General features: G+C 40.5%; 1 protein-coding gene across 9 annotated transcripts in view; it reads right to left on the bottom strand.

Annotated features, from left to right (window-relative positions):
- Window positions 1-20,844, bottom strand: part of SYNE2 (spectrin repeat containing nuclear envelope protein 2) — a 316,121-nt gene extending 295,277 nt beyond the window's left edge. For 6 of the 9 annotated variants that reach the window (XM_070469455.1, XM_070469453.1, XM_070469454.1 and 3 more), the window contains exon 1: window positions 20,733-20,843. The gene's annotated coding sequence lies outside the window, so the exon portion shown is untranslated. Of the gene's footprint in view, window positions 1-20,732 lie in introns of all 9 variants that reach the window. The other 3 variants (XM_070469450.1, XM_070469452.1, XM_070469451.1) reach the window with 1 other exon arrangement.
- Between the last annotated feature and the right edge of the window lie 2,926 nt (window positions 20,845-23,770).

Raw genomic sequence — 23,770 nt, 5'->3', positions numbered from 1 at the left:
AGATGATGTAGATGTACTGGGTCAGACCAATGAGATCCAGACATGCCGACCTGGCAGGGCAAAGTCACATTCAAGCTCCCACATGTGCCATTTCACATTCACAAACCCACTTACCACCTAAAGACCATGTGTGCCAAGTCAAATGGCCCAGCCTGTAAAATGCAGAACGCCACACCTTGAGACAGATAGCCATAAACTGGCATGGTCAGGGAAACCCAAGAAAAAGGAAGTTATCTCAGAACACTAGAGCAAACAAATACATAATTCAGGCTAGAAACTCAGAGCCATGACAATTTACACCAGTAGAGATCTCCCAAAGCATTCTGCAATTCTATTTCAATCACAACATTAAAGCATGGAGATGTTCTTCTTTCTATTCCCATGGTTTCCTTAACCTTTACTAAGGCAAAACATGAATGCAGGTAACCAAATCAACTGCCTCCCTGCAGGAAAAAAGGGAAACTCTCAGAAACCTCTTGTTTGTACAAACCATTTCCCAAAACCTTCCTGTCAAACTTTTGACCTATTGTTTCTCAACTTACCAATCTTTGGCAGTGTGTGGTAATAAACTTAAAAAGTGAAGTTTTGGTCACAAATCATAGTTCCTACTTTGAATAACATTCTAAGTCATTTTTCTTCAAGTTGCATGGCCCTTCTATTTTTACATGTGAAAACAGCCATAGTGTGCCTTTCTTCTCTCCCTGAGGGCTTCCCATAATGTATTTATAGGACTGGAAGTTTTCCAAACCCAAACATAATTTACTGTACCGTTTTCAATGACTGGCAATTTTGGTTTTGTCTTTCTCTTATCCTAAGGGAGAATCAATTACCCAGCAAACTGATGTATCCCTCATCTTTTTATCTTCAGAGGCCAATGATCAGAATTGACTTTGGTCTCAACTGGTCTATTTCTGGCTGTTAGCAGATGTTAATCCTCAAACACAGGTTTGCTGGACTAAGTGACAAACTGGGCATCTGGTGACAGTGGTTCTGACCTCTCTTATTTTTTCACTTACTCACTGGGAAGCTTTAAACAAGTCAGTTGTTATTCTCTTACTTTCTCTGATCATAGGATGATTACCAAGCAGTCAAAAGGGATGTATTCGGTTGGTCTTTCAATTAAGAAATAATTAAACTATAATGGTATTCACTACTGCAATTATACAAGGCTTAAGCAACCAACTCAATTCACAGCCACTAAATCCATGCCATGTACCTTCATAACCACAGCCCTAGCACATACTGGACTTAGGAAGCAAGAAAAGAATACACTGTATTTGAACTGATAGTGAGATGCATTTCCCTGAAGCCCTGGGATCAGTATACAAGTAAGGGCAACCAAATCTTGAGTGCCTACAACATGGCGACTTTGGGAACTCTCATTATCTAGGGTCCCATCAGGAACTCACGTTATCAAGTTCCCAACAGGGTCCTCAGGACTCCAAGAGGAATCTAGCTCATCAAGGCTGCTGGAACCACCCCAGAGATTTGAATGAAGTCAGGTCTTGATCTACTTCAAGTCTTTAGGAGCTCAGGGTATCCTGAGAAGTATCTGCTCTGGAAGAATTTGGAGGTCCAGGCCCCTATGTGTGAAACCCCTTATGAAGTCCCACTGGAAAGAAGGAAGAAAGAGCACTCAAAAAACAACACACTTTAGATAAAGCAAATTCTTGAGATCTGCTCAGAAAAATGTAGGACTTTCAGGTGCTTCATAGTTTTTAAGTCAAAATCCTCAGTGTTAGGTAGTTAGAATAGGAAACAGGAATCCAAAATGGTGGTGGCTAAAAGACAAGGAAGGGAAAAGCCCACGAAAATAGAACAAAGGAAGGTCCGAGGACCGGAGTGAGGACCTCAGGTAGAACAAACAGCACTCCTGGCTAGCCAATTTACATAGGGCAGGCCCAGGGGAGGAAAAAAAACATATAAAAAGAGGAGCCAAAGGGCCAGGTCTCTCTCTCTCTCCCCCACGCCCTGGCACGCTCCCCCACTCTCTTCTCTTTGCGTCTTTGGGTCGGCATGCCCTCACGACTCGAGGATGGATTCTCCTGCTATTTTCTAAATAAAATAGAGCTGTAACACGGAGCTGTAACACTGATTTGTCTAAGAGCTATAACACGGTCTGTCCGAGACCCGAGAGCTGTGATGCACGGAGGGCTTTAATGTCCGTCACTCCAAATCTTTGTTGTGATGAGACAGAACCGAGGAGCATACACTCGCTTGACACTCAGGAGGACCCTGATCCGTAGATTCCCCTAGAGCACAACAATGTTACACAGAGGGACCTCCTAAGACGCACCTCCTGCAACAGGCACTCTGGCCGGAGATCCTCTTCCATTCTGAGGCTTCTGGCATGGTCTGAGGGCTCTAGACCCTGGAGAGGCCATGGGCTAGCTCTTCCACCTCAGTAGCCAAGCATCACCTTGGTGACACATTGCTAGGCCCTCAAATACACCTGCTTAAAGATTCATGCCCAAACACACACATACAAAATCCACTGTAAATATTTACATTCTGAAGGTTTTATTTGTTATTGCTTAAAATGTGAGATTCAGACACAGAAAACAGATTTATGGTTACCAATGGGGAAGCGGGGAGGGATAAATTAAGAAGACTATCAGATAACATATACACATTACTATATATAAAAATAGACAACCAACAAGGACCAACAAGAGCACAGGGAACTCTACTCAATATTTTGTGAAAACCTATAAGGGTTTATACATACATATATATGTATGTGTGTGTATATATATATATATACGAATCATTGTGTTGTACACCTGAAACTAACACAACACTGTAAATCAGCTATACCTTAATTAAAAAAAAAAAAGCATGTGCTGCCCCCTCCTCAAAAAAAAGTGTGGTTCCCCCCCTCCCCAGTCCTGGGTGCTATTAACAAATATTTAACTCACCCACTGTTATTTTCTATTCTGTTAGTCTAAATCAATCAAAGGGGTTTCACTTCAATCCCGGGGTGTAACATCCCATCAAGGTCTGTCATTTCACAAAAACTGGCTGTAACTTGAATGCACCTCCTCCGCCCTTAGGAGGAGGAAGTGATGGAGTTGGAAGACAGCCCTAAAATGTGGTCATTGTTATTGTGCACCTTTAAATAGACCTATACCTCTGTAAAGGTTTTGGGGTTCTGCTCACAAAGACCTGTAGGAAGGTCGGTGCTCCTGGCCCCCTCTGTCACTTTTATCTATGTTGTGTGCTACATCATTACTAGAAACTGAAACTCAGAAAGTGAAAACTACCCTCCAAAAAGAAACCAGGATTCTTTAAAAATTTCTCTGGTGGTCCGGCGGCTAAGTCTCTGTGCTCCCAATGCAGGGGGCCCAGGTTCGATCCCTGGCCAGGGAACGAGATCCCACATACTGCAACTAAGACCCAGAGCAGCCAAATAAAAGCAATTATTAAAAAAAAAACAAAGACTGAAGGGGTTCTCTGTATTCATGTGATGATGAAGTTAAAATGAATCTGGATGGCACTATCTCTGAGAACTCTGCTTGTCTGCTAGTTTTAAATGCATGTCCTCTGAAATTTCTTTAAACACTTTTCCCCTTTGACATTTTTTTTATCTTCTACGTAAATAAATCAACTGTATATGGCAAAACATGCAAAGAAAAGGAGAATTACAGAACGGCGGTAATATTAATTTCAATTAAAATACAGAAAACTAAAATAAAAACGTAGCTTATTTTCAAAATGTTTAATATATTGCTAATTCTTTGAGCAAGGGTTTTGTTTTCGCTTTGGGATTAGGCTTAAAGTCCACAGTTACTGGCAAATGGGCTCAAAATACTCTCTGCCTCTAAAAATAAACATGTTTCTTTTGAACAACACTTCACTTTAAAGTTTTGGCTATTCCCAGGACAGAAGAGTCTAGTTAATCAGCAATTTTTAAGAGAAGGGAACTCAGGCAGGTTACAGAAATTCTTTCCGGAGCCCCGGGCCTACCCTCCATCCAGCAAATTACAGTACTTTGTTAGCTCCCAACAACAAAAGACCTACAGAGCCGGGAGAGTGGGAGTGAGGCAGTGGAGAGGTGGAGGGTGGGCGCAGGGTTGCTGGAGGATGGAAGAGAGGGGTGGAAGCGATACTCCAGGATAAAGCAACCCTCAGTACTAAAGTAATTTTAAATGTTTTTGTCCTTTTGTATAAGAAAAAGACGGTTAAAAATTAAAAGGAACAAACCATTGGATGCTCTGAAGGATTGTTAACTAACAAATGCCATTTATAATTAGAAAGAAACAAGGAAGGGAGAGAAGGAAGCAAGTTAGCCAGGAGAGCAAAACTAACAGGAATATTACACCTTTCAAGCCTCGGAAAAGTTGAACTGTATCGATCCTGCTGTTTAAGATGCTTGAAACCCATAACCTTCTAGAAAGCAGATACAAGGTGGCCCACAAAAGAAAGAAATAACCTAACATGTCCTTCTTTAGCAATCCGATCGCTGGTGGCGGAGGAGGGGGTAGAGGGTGGGGAAGGAGCCAAGATCATAAACAACCCACATAGGGCTTTTTTTTTTTTTTCAGTTTTTATTTTATATTGTAGTTGATTAACAATGTTGTGTCAGTTTCAGGTGTACGGTAAAGTGATAGTTATTTATATATATATATACACACACATATATATAAACATGGCTTTCTTTTTCAAATTCTTTAGGTTTCAAATTCATTTAGGTTATTACAGAGTATTGAGCAGAGTTCCCTGTGATATACAGCAGGTCCCTGTTGGTTATCTAACCCACAGTTTAAACAGAGGAAGTTCCAGAAAGAACTTCTTGAGCAATAGCCTCAGTCCTTCCATTTACTTTACAGTTTCCTTCATATCCTGTGGGCCACTCTGGTTCACTAAGGAAGCAAGTGTGCCTTTCATTTTCCTGCTTTTGATTTAATAAAGGGGGGGGAAAAAAGAACTTTATAATTTCCCATAAAGACTTTCCTCTCATGCTTTAGAGTTACAACAAGGTCAACACTTTCACCAGCATGACCATAGAAATATGGGGAAATTAAGTCCATCTTCACAAGAATGTTAAGGTTATGTCAAATCCACTCTAAATAAAGGAATATGTTCATATGTGCAGTCACAGGTAATGCCCTTGGTGTACTTGATGTGACCCTGATTAGGGAATACTGAAAGATCCTTTTCAAATATGAACAACTATGTGTAATAGTTGGAAATAATATTGGAAAGACAAAGCCATGATAGGTTTTATGTGACTTCTTAAGTACAGATGTTAAAGAATCTGTTTATTAAATAGCAATTTACCAAAAAAATTCAAAAGTACTATACAAATCAATAAGAAAAAGATAAACAACCTAACAGGAAAAGCAGCAAAACACCTGAACAGGTATGAGGGTATTACAAAAAAAAAAAACCTAACTATCCAAAAATGGATAAACTGTGACATATTCATACATTAGAGTACTAAACACTGAAAATGAATAAATCAGCTACCCATAGCAATATAAGTGCAGCTCACAAATATAAAGTTGAAAGAAAAAGAGCAATTTGTAGAAGAATGCATACAAAATGGTACTATGCACAGTCTTAAAATCATTGCTTATGGGGGTCCACAGTGAGACTGACATTCAGCCAGTATACCTTGGCATGGCTGGATCTGTTGCCAGCATCCATTATGAGTGGCCGTGTCCACACACTCCAGTTTGTTAAATACCCACTCCAGTATTCTTGCCTGGAAAATCCCAAGGACAGAGGAACCTGGCGGGCTGCCCAGTCCATGGGGTCTCAACAGAGTCAGACACGACTTAGTGACTAACCAACAACAACAAAGGGTTTTCATACCAGAATTTTAAGGAAATTGTTCCAGAGATATTTTTAATTCAAATCTTCCCCAAATTAAAGCCCCTATCTGTCCTTTTTGAGTTTGTTTCCATTGAACTCTTTACTTCCAAGGAACTATCCACTACTAACTTGCTAGAATTCTAACAAAATACTAGACACCCAGTCTTACCTAATCATGAAATCTTAGCATTATGACTAGTTACTGGGAAAGTAAATGAGGAAGGAAAAAAAAAAACAAAAACAGCTGAAAAATTAACTGTTGTGTGGTTTGAAAGCTATTTTTTCTAGGGTATCGGCCAGCAGTGATACTGGTATTCATTTATTTAAAAGGTACTGAATCAAGCAACTAGAGAAATAGAGAGTGTCTCCAGTTCTTAGGGTAGCCACGAGTCAGACTGAGCACACACACACACTCAGGCTGAAAAAGGGATTTGAGTTCTGAAGTAGGTGTAGGAGGTTTTGGAGAGCAGATCAGTGAATACCAGTAAAGTACCTAGAAGAACCTCAAACTGTGAGATCATTCCTTCTCCCAGGCTTCCCTTCTGACTCCCTACAGAGCGAGCAAACTAGTTTCCATTTCTAAACACACAGAAGTTTCTCACCTGAAGAGAAACAGCCAGAATTATTCGTTTCTGAATTTATCTAAAGATACAGTTTTCAGTTCTGTGGGCACAATTTTAAGATCTGATAAGAGGTTACGTCATCTCAGGGAAAGAACAGAATGTACTTCTGTGTATACAAAATTATCTTTGTTGTTACTTATGTGCAGGGACTCCATTAGAAATTTGTTTGGCTTAAAAAAAAAAATCCTACTTCTGTCCATTTCTAAGGTTACTTTTTCTTCAGTCTTTTTCTTCTACGTCATTAAAATATTTAGAAGTTATACACCTCTGTGTGAAGAAAAGCTTCCTGAAATATAATCCTTCTGACTCCTTAACTCCAAGTAACTCAGAGTACAAAAATATTAAATTTTCTCTTCATGGAATTTCAGACTACAGTTAGGAGATTTCTAAAGAAATATTTTTTCCCTTCTCTCAAAGCCCTCCCCATGGAAAGATTCCTGACCAGAATCCAGCCCCCAAAACTCATATAGCATAAAACATCCTCAAAAAGGAATACACCTAAGGAGTTTTCTCCCCATCGATGAACAACTGGAACACTCTTGAGAAAGTGTCTTATGCATTTTACAGTATTTTCCTGAGTAGAACCAAAACGGGGACCAACGAAGAATCTCAAGAAGTAGGGCCACTGGGACAAAACAAAATTTTATGCAGTCCTTTGGCTGAAACTCTTCTAACTTAATAAGAAGCTAAGAGAGGTACTGAGATCTGTATCTGCTTAAAAACCATACCCCAATATTTGTACATTCCTTCCAACAACCTACAGTGCAATAAAAGTGAAATGTAATGAGGTCTCCTTTGGTATAGCCTGAGAGTAAGAACAGGTAAATTCTGCTTACATGGATGATCAAAATTATAGGTCCTCTATTTGATAATAATGATAAAACAGTAGAAGCTATTGGTGAAGGCAAAATCTGTGTTGTTGAGTTTTTCACATTAAATTATCTTTGAGAATTAAAAAAAAAAAGTAGAAAAAAGAGCTAATATTTAGTTCTTAATTTGTGCCAAACATATTACATGTACTATCTCTTTAATCACCACAAGATAGACACCATCTACTCCATTTAGGGTAACAGGCAGGACAAGCAACTTTCCTGAGAACACCAAGTTATTGGCAACTCTTGTTTGAACACAAATATGCAGGCTTCAAACTCCACGTCCTTAAAGTTCCTAACAGCCAGCGAAGTGAAAAGTTGCTAAGGCGTGTCCGACTCTTTGCAATCCCATGGACTATACAGTCCATAGAACTCTCCAGGCCAGAATAAATCCCATGGACTATACAGTCCATAGAACTCTCCAGGCCAGAATACTGGAGTGGGTAGCCTAACAGCCAAGATATACCAACCTGTACTATCTTGGTCCAGGAGTTTTCAGAGAAATTTACCAGAACACAAACTGTCTAAGCATTCAAAATATGAAGTAATTAAGAGATTAATACAGTGACTATAATGAGCTTGTGTTAGTTAAAATTTACAGTTCTCTGTCCTTTCTTCTCAAATAAATAAATAAGATGAAACATGTTTTTTTGCCCAGTGTTGCAGGTAACTGGCAAACTTGTGTAATAAATTAACTAACAGAACTGGTTTAGCAACAAGTGAGAAGCTCAAGTTCTCTAAATTCTAATCCTAGGTATGTCACTGATTTGAAAGGTAATCTGAGATCATTTAACGTAAGTTACATTTGATGTTTACAGGGCTCTCAGAACACGGTCTAAAAGAAGAATCTGTATTTATGAAACTTCAAAATAAACTCTGATACTAAATATCTGGGTAAAAAGGAAAAAGCTTAAAATCTAGTTATTTTGCCTAATTACTGCCAAGGTTCCAAGTATTCATAAACATTTAAATAGGATAAACAAAGAACTGTCCACAGTGATTATCTCTAGGGACAGAGACAACAGAAATGGAAAGTGAAAATAACATGAAGGCGAACTTTTGCTTTTTAATATGTGTGTGTTGTATGTGTGTAGCTGGGTTTTTGTCATAAAGTTTTTAAGACATGCTCAAAATCTTCCCAGACTCAATTTTTATCTGCATTCATGATCTTGACCTCAGGATTACACGTTTTAAAGGTGGCAACATTAAGGAAAAGAGCATCATTCTCTCTGCCCTGGCTCCTCCTTCAACCCAATATAACAAGGCTCATTTCATAAAGTTAAAACCCACTTGTAGCCAAATGTTTCCATTTCATCAGAAGCAAGAGGAAAAAAAAGTCTTGGAGGACTTCAACCTCCAAGCAGTTCTAAAAGGAAAGGAATATTAGAACTTGAGAAATATGGTTAATTATGAAACTCCCTCAACAGTCTTCGAGTAACAAACACTAACCACCTAACTAGAGGGCTGTTCTCTCCTTGTGGTAAAGAACATGTAATGAGAGTCTGAATGTGGAAATGATGAAAAGTGCCACAGAGCACAGCTCAATGCCTTCAGTACTGATTCACCCAATCTTTCTAGCCCCAGCTCTCCTCTTGCTCCAAGGAGCTTGAAGAAACTGACAAAAGTGAGAAATGCTTTGAAATTAGGGTTAATGTTTAAGCATTATAATATCAGGCCTCTTCTTGGCCTTTATTTCTTCATCAATAAAAATACTATTTGCTTCCAATAATGATTTGTGAAGATGCTCAGCATAAACCTGAGACACAGTAGGTGCATAATAAATGTTAGCTTCCTTCTTTCAGAACTAAATTCCCAACTGCCAGCTCGCTAATCTTTGAGCCCCAGAGACCCTACATGTAAACAGTCTTTAAAATAAAGATTGTCATAAGAGACAAATAAGGGCAGACTGGATAAAGAAGATGTGGTGTGTGCATATATACATATATATAGTTTTAGTCAGCCATAAACAGAATGAAATAATGCCATTTGCAACAACATGGATGGACCTAGAGATTATCGTACTAAATGAAGCCAGACAGAGAAAGACAAGTATCATACAATTTTATATGTAGAATATATTTTTTAAAAGATACAAATGAGCTTGTTTATTACAGAACAGACTCACAGACATAGAAAACAAACTTGCAGTTGTCAAAGGGGAAGGGGGACAAATAAATTAGGAATTTGGGATTAACATATACACTCTGTATAAGAATTCCTATACACTCTATATGAATCGATATGTTATATACCTGAAATTAACACAACACTGTAAATCAACTGTACCTCAACTTGAAAAAGACCCAGTAGACCTCCCTGCCACCAGACCATCGGTTTTCTCCCACACCTTCTCTTATGGTAACTGTCTCTCAAGTAATAGCACCAGCATTCTTTCTTGGCATCTAATTCAGAATCCTCCCTCTTCTAACTCCTTTTCATCCCCTCTGACTTTGTTCTCTAAGTTTCTTCATCCCTCACCTAGATTTCTAAAAACATCCTTTTAACTGGATTTCTTGCCTCTCCACTTCATTTTTCAGAACATTATTGTGAAATAGAGCTCACACTATGTGCACGCTGTAGGTTCCCACTGACAGGAAGAATATGGTCCAAATGTTTCCATGAGCAAAATGCCCTACAATCTAACCACAAAGCATCTATCTAGACCTCTCCCACTACAACCTGTCACGAGCCCTGTGCTTCAGTTTGTGATATTTTTCAGCCTGCAATCTACTATCCTCCATTTTCCACCCATGAAAGCTCTACTCTACACTCTAAACCCAGCTATATGCCCAGTGCAAATGTCAACATCCTATACAAAACTAGCCCTAACTTCCCCAAAGTGGGCATTAATGACCATAGCACTTTGCTGGCACTTCTTTCATTCTGGATCATACTAGAGTGACTTGTTTACAAGGCTATCTGTCCCAGTTCCTGCAAAAAGGGAGCCATACCTGACTGATTGCTGACTGTCCTCTAATACCGGCCACTTAGCCCCCTGTTCACTGCAGTCTTGAACTGGATGTAATAATTAGCACTTATTACTATGTGTTCTATAATGTTTGATCACAGGTGCTGTACTGTTCACTGCATGTGTTGCCTCAGTAATATTCATAACACTCCTATGAGGTAGGTCACATTTTACCTTTTATTTTACAGATGAAGAAGCTCTACTCACAGAGGTTTATAATTTGCCCAAAGTGACACAGCTAATATATGGCAAAGCAGGATTTGAACCAGGGTCCATCTGACTTTAGAAGTTATAACCATTACACAATATCACAGACATTTCAAAAATTCACTTGTCCTTTAGTACTTATGCACCCTGGAGTATTTCTCAAGATGAAGACTCCAGTAAATTACATTTTATCCTATTAGCATGTGGAGACCATTTTTGGTTTTGCTCTATTCCAGGGTCATAAAAGAGCAGGTCCATAGTCTTTCAGATTGACTTCTTCTCTTTTCTTATACCTACCCTCAATTCCCTAAAAACACAGAAGAAAAATGATTTGGAATGCAGGAACAGTAAGAGAATGAAATCATTCCTTCATGGTGGAACTTACCACATTAACCGTAAGCTTATAAGTTTCAGCAAGCATATATAACCTAAAAGGATATGTTGAATCATTTCAAAACATACTTTCCCATCTCAAACCAGAAATCAGCAGCTGTTGCTAAGAAAACATATAGCCAACTGTGAGACAACATGATGACTCATGAAAGGAGCAAGCTTACCTTCCAAGTCTCAGAAACCATCACGAACACAGTCTTGTAACCAAACCTTCAACCTGTGGTTATAGATTGAGAGTTTCTTTTCACTTGGCTCAGAAGGAAATATAATCAGTTCTTGACTAAACACTATTTACAAAATTAATTATTACCCAACTGAATTGGAACTTTCTATGATGAAAAAGAGACTACAAAGGTAACATACTTTCTTTTAAACAAAGGCCTGTTAACAGAGGAAAATTTTTTACTCAATGTCATCAAATGAGTAACTACAAAAGACAGTCAACCAAGAGATGGCTAGTCACCTATTTTCTTTGTCAACATACTAGCACAAATAATAAAACATGCCTTTAACTGCTTTATAAACAGACAATATAGTCAATCCTCTTTTTTTCTTTCTGAACCACTAACAATTTTTAACTCAAAGTTCCAGCGTGCATTATTTTATCAAACAATCTCATCAAACATTGACTATAGCCTACCATAGTACTAACAACTTAGAGGCATAAGTTGTTGCAGGGTTTTCTTAGGTTTATTTGAGGGCATGGGGAACAATACTGAACAGCTTCATTTATTTTGCTGCAATTTACACTTCAGATAAAAATTATTTCTTACTAATCAGCTTTTTTTTTAATGAAAATTAGCTAACTCCTACAGTGTGCATGCTCAGTTGCATCTGACTTTGTGACACTATGAACTGTAGCCTGCCAGGCTCCTCTGGTCCATAGGATTCTCCAGGCAAAAATACTGGAGTGGGTTGCCATGCCCTCCTCCAAGGGATCTTCCCAACCCAGGGAGCAAACCTGCATCTCCCGCGACTCCTGCACTAGCAGGTGGATTCTTTACCACTGAACCACCTAGGAAGCCCCAAACTCCTACAGTCTGATCCACTAATTAACATATCAGTCAAACCTGAAGAGCTCAGATGTATTACAATTGGCCTTTCCTCAGAATACCACAACTAGTCCTCCAAAGTCAAAGTGGGAGAAAGCAGGTAGTATATCCGCGTAAGTTAATTCTGTTCCCTTTCTCGAAACATGAACTATCTCATAGTCTGAGCTCTAACTAAACAGGTTATCTCTAACCTTGATAAGAAGACTGTGTGTAGCACAAGCCGGAATCAAGACTGCCGAAAGAAATATCAATAACCTCAGATATGCAGATGACACCACCCTAATGGCAGAAAGTGAAAAGGAACTCAAGAACCTCTTGATGAAAGTGAAAGAGGAGAGTGAAAAAGTTGGCTTAAAACTTAACATTCAAAAAACACAGTTCATGGCATCCGGTCCCATCACTTCATGGCAAATAGATGGGGAAACAATGGAAACAGTAACAGACTTTATCTGGGGGGGCTCCAAAATCACTGCAGATGGTAACTGCAGCCATGAAATTAAAAGGCGCTTGCTTCTTGGAAGAAAAGCTATGACCAACTAGATAGCATGTTAAAAAGCAGAGACATTACTTTGCTGACAAAGGCCCATCTAGTCAAGGCTATGGGTTTTCCAGTAGTCATTGTGGATGTGAGAGTTGGAACATAAAGAAAGCTGAGCACGGAAGAATTGATGCTTTTGAACTGTGGTGTTGGAGAAGACTCTTGAGAGTCCCTGGGGCTGCAAGGAGATCCAACCAGTCCATCCTAAAGGAAATCAGTCCTGAATATTCATTGGAAGGACCAATGCTGAAGCTGAAGCTCCAATACTCTGGCCACCTGATGCAAAGAACTAACTCATTGGAAAAGACCCTGATGCTGGGAAAGATTGAAGGCAGGAGAAGGGGACAATAGAGGATGAGATGGCTGGATGGCATCACCAACTTGATGGACATGAGTTTGAGCAAGCTCCAGGAGCTGGCAATGGAGAGGGAGGCCTGGTGTGCTGCAGTCCATGGGGTCGCAAAGAGTCAGATATGATTGACTGACTCAACTGAATGTTTACACAGGAGTTCATTTCACTCTTATCTCTGCTTTTGAATATATTTAAATTTTTCCTAATAAAGTGTTCTAAAGTCTCATTTACTTTTGCTCCAGTGTCAGACAAAACTTTACCATTTTGGATTTCTGTTTTACCCATGTAACAATTCATGTTTTACATGACAATTCATTAGTGCCAAAATAGTTCTTAAAGTACCAGATGGTAAATATCACATTTCTAAACCATATTTGTAGAAACTAGGACTCAGGGGAAAAAAATCTCAGAGATCATCTAATCCTCTGTGCCAGTGGTTCACAATCTTATGCATGCATCAGAATCCCTTGGAAGACTTGTTAAACACAGATCGCTGGGCCTCACCCTCTACATTTCTGAACCAGTAGGTTTAATGCTACTGGTCCCTGGACCACACTTTGGAAAACCACTGCTCTAAGCTTACACCCATTGCCTAGTTCCTTTCTCCATTGCAGTGATCACCAATTACCATATTGGAATGCATGCTCCTGTGCTTATGGGCCCTTTTCCTAAGAGAGAGTTGGCTTTCAAAGGGCAGGAGACATAAATTTTCATCAATGTGCCAGAGCCCAGATTCAACAAACATTTACAAAGTAAGTTAATTTGCTGGATGAATTAAGTTTTCCCACTCATTTATAGTTGAGTGTTTGTCAGTGTATTAAACTTCAGAATAGGAGTACATTTACACATACCCAGATAGAGAGGATATCCACTCCATCCTCACTGATACGGAAGACTAAAAGTTAACTAGAACCACAGCAACAAATAGCAAATTTTGGCGAGTTCTAAGAACTACATCTCAGATTGGAGTTTTCAATCAAATATGGACACTGACAAGCAGAAAATTGAGGTTCACTTTGTCAAATGTGTTACTCTGACCCAAGTAGCTATAACCAAGTGCTTTTTACCTCATATACCATTGGAAGAAAGAAGTGCTTTGAAAGTTTCTCAGGGTCTGGATAATGTCAGCATGGGAGGACTCATTCCTGAACATCTATTTCCCTTTTTCTAATGCTGCCCTAAGGAAAGGAAAGACAGCACACTCATCAATACCTGCATAGAGTTCTCCAAGTCCAGGTGTTGTGAATCTTGTAGGACGCCACAGTATCCTGAAGTATCTTTCTATCACAGCAAAGATCAGCTCAGTGACAGCTCAGTAATTAAGTTTAAGAAAAGGAACTATGCTCTGATTTCCAAATTTCACTACTGCTTTAATGTTTACACTAAAATTACAGGTTAGAATATATGTGTATTCATAAAAGTGAATCCAATAACCTCACTATGCATAATTTATTTATCTTCACTTGATAATAGTAAAATAAAGAATATAACCTGTGTAAAACATGGGTCAATATGTGATGTTTTGAGTTTTAGATCCCTTTAAAAAATAATTGACAGTTCAAACAAAAAAATAGCAATGTAATGTGGGATCAATAACAGACAAAAAGTTAAATGTATGACAATATCACAAAGGTTAAGCCGAGAGAAATGGGAAATAACTATTATAAGGCTCTCATACTGTACATGAGGTGGTATAATGTAACGCCTGAAGGTAAACTGTGATAAGTTATCAACCCAAAAGCAAACATTAAAATAACAAAATAAAGAATGATAGCTAGGGAATTCCCTGGCACTCCAGGGGTTAGGACTCCACGCTTTCACTGCTGAGGGCAATGGTTCAATCCCTGGTCAGGAAACTAAGATTCCCAAGAGTCAAATTTTTTTTAAAAAGGACTGTTAACTAATAAGCAATAAATAAATAAATAATAATAATAATAAATTCAATTAATCCAAAGACAGGAAAAGAGAAAAAATAAGCATAAGAAAAACATGCAACAAATAGCAAAATTATACATTTAAAGTGAACTATAATCAATAATCACTTTAAATACAAATGATCTAAACACCAGAATTAAAACTCAGAGACTGTCACATGGAGAAGAAGCATAACTGTCCACTCCTTAAATGTGGGCTACACATAGTAACTTCCATCTCAAAAAGTACAGGACAGAATGCAGAGAAAAGAGCAACTTTACAGAAGGGAAACCTGACAGGCACCACCTCAGTTAAGTAATCTAGGTTAACATGAATAGTGATGATATGTTGATGGTATGCTCTCTTGACATGGTATAATTAGAATAAATATTATTTTCAAGCACACACAAAACATCCTTTTCAAGCACACAGAAAGGAAATAATAATAAAGATCAGAGTGAAAATCAATTAAATAGAAGATAGAAAATATAAAGGAAACTAATAGCCAAAACATTGAGAAGGTCAATAAAATAGCCTTTGGTTTCTCTACCTTGACACTACTGATATTTTGGCTGAATGATTCTTTGTTGAGATGATATCTCCTGTTCACTGCAGATCTTTAGCAGTATCCCTGGCCTTGACCCACTAGATGCCGATAGCAAATGCCCACCCACCCCTACCCCAAGACATTGTCTCCAGACATTATCTCATCTCCAAAACTTGTCAAGTGTTCTAGTGGCAGTAGTAAACTTCAACCCATATTCCACCCCATAAACAAAATTTAATTCAAGGTAGATGTACCAAAAAGTAAAATGAAAGATTTTATGGTTTTATATTCTTTTATAGCTTTTCTACAAGTTTTATAACTCTAAGGAAAAAATCTCTGTGATCTTGAGCTAGGCAAAGATTTATTAGGTATAACACCAAAAGTGTAATTCCATAAAAGAATAAATTAATAAATCAGACTTTATTAAAACTCCTGATCTTCATAGATTTGTTAAGAGAATGTAAGATGAGCAACAGATTGAAAGTAAATATTTGCAAATCCTGTGTCTGATACAGAGCATGTATCCAGAATATATAAAAAACTCTCAAAACTCAATAAGGAAGCAACCAGTCCAATGAAGAATGAACAACAAAATGTATGCAGAAACTTCAGCAAAAAAAAACATATAATATGGATGGTAAATAAGCAGATCATTAGTCATCAGGGAACTTCAAATTAAAAACACAAAGAGATACCACTACCCATCTAATAGAATGGCTATGACAGCTTAACCATAGTGTTGGCAAGGATGCACAGCACCTGGAACCCTCACATGCTACTTTGGGAATGTTTGGGAAAGTATGGAAGTTTCTTTTAAAGTTAAACATACGCCTATCATATGATCGAGCCATTCTACTCCTAGACATTTACCCAGGGAAAATGAAAGCAGATGTCCATATAAAGACTGAATATAATGTGTTTACAGCAGCTTTATTTTTAACATCCAAAAACTAGAAAAAAATCTCTACCAATGGATGAATGGATAAATAAACTGGCGTATATTCATACAGCAGAACACCAGTCAGCAATAAAAAGCAATCAACTACTGATACACAGAACAACATAGATGAATCTCAAAACAATTATACTAAGTGAAAGAACCTAGACAAAAGAGAAAACATACTATATGGTTACATGCAAAGAAAACTCTGAAAATACAAACTAATCCATAGAGTCAGAACTATCACTGGTCGGGAAAGAAGGGTACAGGGTATAGGAAGGGACCAGAGGGAAAGATGATTCATAGGTCTATAAATAAATCAAAAACTTATCAAATTGAACACTAAATTTATGCAGCTTACTGTGTGTCAGTTACACTCAAGGAAACTGTTTTTAAAATTATCATACAAAAACCCGAAAGGACAGAGTTTAAGATAACAATCAAAACAGTACTTAACCTGCAACTTCACAAAGAATTATAGGCTTTAAACATAAGTGATTTTATACTATAGCAGACACAATTCTTAATTTGGTGAAAGTAGGAATGGGGGCGCATAACCCAAGTCATTGGAAAATGTGAAAGCAAAAACAACACAACAGTGAGCACACACTAAATTTGTGAAGAATGGGCTATATGTTTGAATGATATTAAGATTATTTCTTAATTATAGCTAATCTGAAACATTTCATAATTATAAAAAAGGAAAAATAGCTTCATTTTTTTCCAGTTTGTCCTGTCCCATTCCTAGGCAGAATTGGATGCTTTCCTCCTCCCAGAGTCCCTGAGAATACATCTTTTCTAGCACTGCCATATGTGTATTGCAACGGCTTGTCTTCACTAGGTAAACAGCTCCATCAGAATAAGGACTATGTCTTTTGATGTTGGCATAGTGGCTAAATGGGGCTTCACAGGTGGTGCTAGTGGTAAAGAATCTGCCTGCCAATGCAGGAGATGCAAGATATGCGGGTTAGATCCCTGGGTCGGGAAGATCCCCTGGAGAAGGAAACGGCAACCCACTCCAGGATTCTTGCCTCAAAAATTCCATGGAGAGAGAAACTTGGCAGGCTACAATATAGACTGAGCATGTGCATGCACGCACACACACATATACATGGTGGTTAAATATAAGTGGGATCTGAGAACCTGTTTTCCTATCTATCCTAGGCTGTGCCATTCACCTACTGGGTAGCCTCAGAAAGTTACTTCAATTTTATTAACTATAACATAGGGCCAATGGGGTATATATGAAAATTCACTGTGAATGTATCCAAACCTTGGCCTACGAGGCCTTGCATGACCTGTCATCTGATTGCTGCTGTTGTTGTTCAGTCACTGAGTCGTGTCCCATTCTTTGCGACCTCACAGACTGCATCACGCAAGGCTTCCCTGTCCTTCACTATCAAGTTTGCTCAAATTCATGTCCAGTGAGTCAGTGATGCCACCCAACCACCTCAACCTCGGCCATCATTTGATTACCATTCCTTTTCCCTTGCGTTCTCCCTGCAGTTGACAGTGCTCAGCCTAAAGACCTTCTCTCAGGTCCAACCAACCCACGCACCACCAAGCTCTTTCCCGACTCAGTGCTACCTCCTCAGCCAATCTTCTTCCATGCCTCTCTCCTCTCCTCACCTCTTCACCCACAACACACTGCCTGCTGCCTGTCTCAGCTTACATGTCACCTTCACAGAGAAGACTTCTTGCTGTTCACTTAGGAACTCTTAGTTACTCTATGTCTCAGCATCCTGTGGTTTTCTTACTTAAATTCAACAAACAGCCTGAGTCCCTACTGTGTGCCAGGTGCTGACCCTGAGGATGCAGCAGTGAATACAATAGCTCTGATGAGGTGTGCAATCTAGTGTGGTAAGACAGAACAGAAGCAGAGAAATAAAATACAGAGTATGCTAGTTAGATGATGATATGGAGGAGGAAAAATGTATGTTAGATGATGAAGTGGAGGGGTAAAAATCAGTTATGAAAGGAGAGTAAGGGAGTTACAAATGCGTTATGATTTTAAATCTGGGGTTCAGTGAAGGTTCATTGAGAATATAACTTGAGTAAAGAAGTGAGGGGGATCAGAGAAAGAATCATATAGGTATGGTGAGGCATTCCAGGCAGAGTAAACAGCAAGTATGACAACCCACAGATAGCTAGGAAGCTAGTTTGGATATAGAAATATGAGGAAAAAGAGCAGCAAACAAAATCACGGAGACAGGACCGGGCGATGAGGACCACATGGGGTAAACGCCGAGGCCACTGATCAGCCTTTGCCTTTCTCTCAGAGGGAGACTGAAGCCACTGGAGGGTTTTATATAGAGAGAAGTGGTGTGATCTGATTTACATTTTAAAAACTACTATTAGTTTAGTGATGTCTTTTATGTTCTGCCCATCCTCCCCACCAACTAAGATAAAGGCGGGAACCACAGCTGTCCTGTGCATTAGTATAACTCCAGCACTACCACAATACATTGAAAGCACTCAATAAATATTTATTAGATGGATGAGGTAATCTATGTGAATCATTTACTGGTACAAAATCAGTATTCCATAAATGGTTAGTATTATTTGAAACTCCAGAGTCCAGCACAGTGGCTGGCATAGGTAAGCACTCATTTGAGTAAATAAAAGAATAATTTTGTGAAATTATTGAAAGTCTATAGTTAAAGCATATGAATAATGACAAATGAAGTAACTGCCTTTAACACCTTCCCTTACTTATCAAGACCTGTCTGATCCTGGTTTTGAGCTTTATATTAAACTCTGATATACTACTAAGGGCATGACCCAAGAATAATCCCACTCTGACTCAGTTCTTTAAGCACACTGCAATATCGTGCAAACACACTTAGGACTGAAATGCTTGTAAAATTTCTAATTGGGTAAACTCATTCACATGATTTAAAAACAACAACAACAATAATCAATGTACAAGGTTAAACTGACCCAACTGGTTTGATTTTGATATTTGCGACTTCAAATAGAGCTCGTGAACTTAAACATATGGACAGAGAACTAAGGATTTACACATTTTGCTTATTTTGACTTCTCCAGAGTCTTCACCACGGGGAAAAAAAAACACTTAATGAGGATTACACCTGTTCTCTTCTCCCTCGGGTGCTTCTGGGGGTGGGGGGGTGTAATGGCACAGGTAAGGTCAATCAGTTAATTATCTCAACAAGAGTCCGGGAGTCTCAAGAGACTTTTCCAGAAAGGAAAGGTAAGGAAAGAAAGTCATGCATTAAAGTATAAAAACACACCAAATGTTCCATCTCATAAAAGGTGAACACTCACCGATGATGTTTACAATGGCTCAAGGTCAGGGACCCGAGTGGTGAACGGGCCAGGTGTGCTTCGGGTGTTTAACCCCAACCCTAAAAGTGGTCGAACTCATCCTAGCACAACCACAAAATATCTGCAAGGAGTTCTTCGAAGCGCTGAGGAACTTTTAGAAAAGCAGGTGAAAGCTGTTTGAAATCAAACTAAAAAAAAAAAGGGCGATGCCAAAGTGTTGAGCGGCTGGAAAGAACCTCCTGGGTTTGGCTCTGACTTGCCGCTGCATGTACACAATCGTGCCTGCTGGCATCTGGCTCAGACGCTCCCTTCCACTAGGGGAGGGGAAAATAATAACTTTCGGAAATAACAGGCGCCCACAAAGGCAAAGGTTACACAGGACTCCTCAACCGACATCAAAGAGGGTGGCTAACGTTGTTTAGAACAGCACTGATTTCACACAAGTCTCCCCTCGCTCTTTTTTTAACAGAAGAAAAACAACCTCAGAAGGAGAAGGTGCTACCGTCAGACGCGCAAGGCAATTTCAGACAACAAAGACCCCAAGCAATCTTTTCGGAATTTACAAGCCGAGCCTTCCGAGCGGCCCCAGCCGCGGAGGCTCTCGGCCGCCGCGGTTCCTCGAGTGCGGGGGCCGGCGAATCCCCGCCCGCCAGTCTTGGGGGACCCTGGGCGAGCCTCGCGCCGCCCCCCTATCTGGCAATCTCTGCGCCGCTGCTCTCTGCCTTCTAGCTCACGCGGCTTTCAAAATCTTTCCCGCCCAAGCGTGACGCGAGGAACGAAAACAATCAGCCGACTAGAGCTCCCTGGGCCTGGGCCCGACGGGGGCGGCGGGTGGATCGGGGCCGAGCGCCCCGCGCAGCCCCTTTCCAGGCGGGCGGACCGGCGGGCTGGGGACCGGAGGTGACACAAAGAAGCCGGAGAGACAAACGCCGCCCGCCGGCGCTCGCTCCAGTCCCCGGAGCGCCCCGCCCGCTGACAAGTTTGCGGCGCCCTCCACGCACCCCGCTCTTCCCAGCCGGGCAAAGTTTCCCGGGGCCCGGTTTGGACCCCCGCAGTGGGTCGGGCCCCATCTCTTGCAGCCCCCGACCTGGCCTCGGGGACCTGGCTCTCCCTGGCCCCCGCCCCTTTTCCTCCCTCCCGTTCTTCCTCCCTCTTCGCCACAGTCCGCTCCCTCCGGGGCGCACCGGGGTGCAGGGGCCCCGCCGCCGCCGCCGCGCTCACCCGCTGCCGGCCCGGAGAGGGCGCGGGCTGGGGCCAGTCCGGGTCAGCGCCCCGCTCGCCTTGCTCCTTCGATCGCGCCTTTTGCTCGGTCTCCCGCTCGCTTCTTTGGTCCAGCGGAAGGCTCGGGGCGCAGCAGAGCGCGCTCGGCTCCTTGGCGCTCGGAAAGCTGCAAACCACGCCCCGCGCCTTCCCCGCCCGCCGCCGAGTCCCGCTCTTGCCGCTCGGCGGCCAGTGTCGAGCCCGCCCGCGAGCGCCGGAGGCGGAGCAGCCACCTCCCCCCGCACGCCCCGCCGCAGCCAGGACTGGCAACTTTCTCTCTACGTTCTAGATCATCAGAGATGCTCTGAGGGAGATGCTAACTCAGAATGCAGGTTAACCACCACCGAGGGTGGGGAGAATGTCACACACACTCCCTCAAATAAGTTTTTCAGGTCGATTTCAGCTAGAAACTTCTCTAACATTCTCGGACTCCTAGGTCTTGGAAGTGGAGGTAAGAAAAGCAGATCTGCGAATTAGCTACCAGACTTTGATCAAGTCCGTAAACGTTTATGGGCCCTTTGTAAAATGAGAAATTTGGATCAGATGGCCTTTAAGATCTGGTTCAGTATTTCCTATAGCGTGGTCCAGACCTCAGTGTCACCTGGCGGGAAGGTGAGGCGCTTGTTATTAATGCAGAATGCAGGGTCCCTCCTTCCTGGAAGCTGGGGAGTGGAGAACAGCCTCAACCTTACACCGATATACAACTTCCAGGTCTGATACTCAGTGGAAACTGAATCCTCGGGAATCCAAACTGCAAGTGTCAGTTTAATTTTCCAGCAAATTACTCAATGGCTTTGGACTCAGGATGATGTCAGTTGACTCCCACTTACCTCCTGTGCTGCTATTATAGTTTTATTACTAAGGCACTGGAGGTCCTAAATGAATGGTATTGTATCAACTCACTATCATCACATGAAGAAGCAGTGACTTCAAAGTATTTCTCTACTGAGTTTGTGTTGCAAGTTTTTTTATAAGTCCAAGTTCATATGTATTATATGGTTCAAGAATCTTGCTTGGATTACTTACTTAAATTTGGTGCTTATGACCCAAACTAAATGGTAAGAAGCAGAGATTAAGAGGTTTGATAATGCATTCAGTTAACATGGGAAAAAATAGCTGAAAATTGCACCCACAAGTTGGGACTGTTATTTCAAACAGCTGTACCTCTGTAGCAGGATGATTTGGGTAAGTTGTTTTAAAAGCACATTATTTTGATAATGCTTAACTCTTAAAAAAAAAAAAACATACTACCAATTTACTGCACAATCTATGGCACACTATCAATCCTTGTATTCCAAGATAATAGACCTGATAGTATCACTTCTCTTCTTGGACTACATACATCTGCATTATTAATTACTAACAGCTTGGTTCACAACAGTGGTCTACATAACAAGAAGATTCTTGTCCTGGTGTATCTTTCCCATAGCACCACTTTGCCTGATGTAATACATGCAAATCAACCTTGGGGCGGAGCAGGTCTCCAGGATTAATGAAGTTGTCCACAAAGCATTGTCTGCTATTTTCCTTCTCTGTTTTATTCAATTTGTTTCTATTTTATGTTGGTTGCTTCTTTTATAATAAATGCTGCAAAATCATCATGGCAACAGTCTCTGGGGAAGATAATTTCTTCATTATTGTTCTCTTCCAGGCATCTGGATTAAAAGTCCTCAAAGTGAAAGGACTGTTGTTCCATAGTCCATACTATATCTAGTGCACTTAAGATAGTCCAGAATAAAGTGTCTCAAAATGTTTTCAGATACCCCCAATTAGAGCCTTTTAATTACCTGTAGCATCTCCTAGCCATGCCAATTTAGATATTAATATATACTTTTAAATCCACAAATTAGACTAAGGGCGAGAGCACTGAAACAGATCCTCCACATTTTGAAATAAAAATAAAATGTAATGCTAAGCTAAACAGAGACACACCCAGCTCTTTTGAAATACAACACTAGGTATGTGAATGGATGGCTCATATGCTTAAATCTCTGACCGGCAGAATAAGGGCTGCCATGAACCCAGCTATGCCCACATTCTCCCATGCACCAAAACACAGATACCGTACAATAACACAGTATGATGTCATGTTATGTGTCTTAGCTATTATTTACATCAGGCCTCCATATTTATAGCAAAAGATCCACCCACCTCAACAGCCCACCTGAGAGACTGCTAGCTCCAACTGTGGGAAGCACAGGTTTTGCAAATTGATCAAACAAAGCACATCTGTGACTAGGTGCACGCACGCTGTGGCATGTGGTGAGAACGACTGAGGCAGACATTCAAGGTATGCGGCACATTGCACAGAGCAGGACAGAAAGCTCTGAGGCATTCACGTGAGCTAGACCTCCTGATGCCATTAAAGGAATTAGTCACCCCTCTTTAGGATAGGCAGCGACTCCTCTTTGAACTAGAGTTGTTGTTTGCATTTCTGCACCCCACACTAGACTGTGAGTCCCTTGTCTTTACATCCAGAGTGCCTAAATAAGAAAGGCAAAAGATTTTATACTGGAAGTAAATTCTAGGATGGTACTTAGAGAAGGTTGAGAAGGATTATGGACTGCATCTACATTTTTCAAGGAGGAATACAAGTTTATTAGTAACTGAGTTTCTACCGTGGGCACATAAGGGGAGAGTACTGACACTAGTATCATGTATTTATCAACATGATGGCAATAGCAGATAATGATGGTAAATGATTGGCCTGATGGTTAAGTGAATTTAAGAATAACACTAAGTATCCCTAAGCCAAGAGGCAGATATTATACTAAGGCAGGGAAGACAACGTTACCACTTCTTTCTATCTTATTAACAGTGTTACCACTAAAGATATCAGGAGATTGATATACAACTAAACAATTTGTTAAGATGTTAATTCTGCCCACTGCAAGGACCAATCTTTTGCTACGATATTTTTACCACACTAGGAGCACATGTGTAAGCCTGGGATGAAAATAGCTGGCCAGGAAAAGGGCTCTGTTCCTCTTTGTCCAAGA

Source organism: Odocoileus virginianus, chromosome 6 (assembly GCF_023699985.2).
Source record: "Odocoileus virginianus isolate 20LAN1187 ecotype Illinois chromosome 6, Ovbor_1.2, whole genome shotgun sequence".
NCBI lineage: Eukaryota > Metazoa > Chordata > Mammalia > Artiodactyla > Cervidae > Odocoileus > Odocoileus virginianus.
Note: the sequence above shows the minus strand (reverse complement) of the source record. Positions and strands in the feature narration are given on the sequence as shown.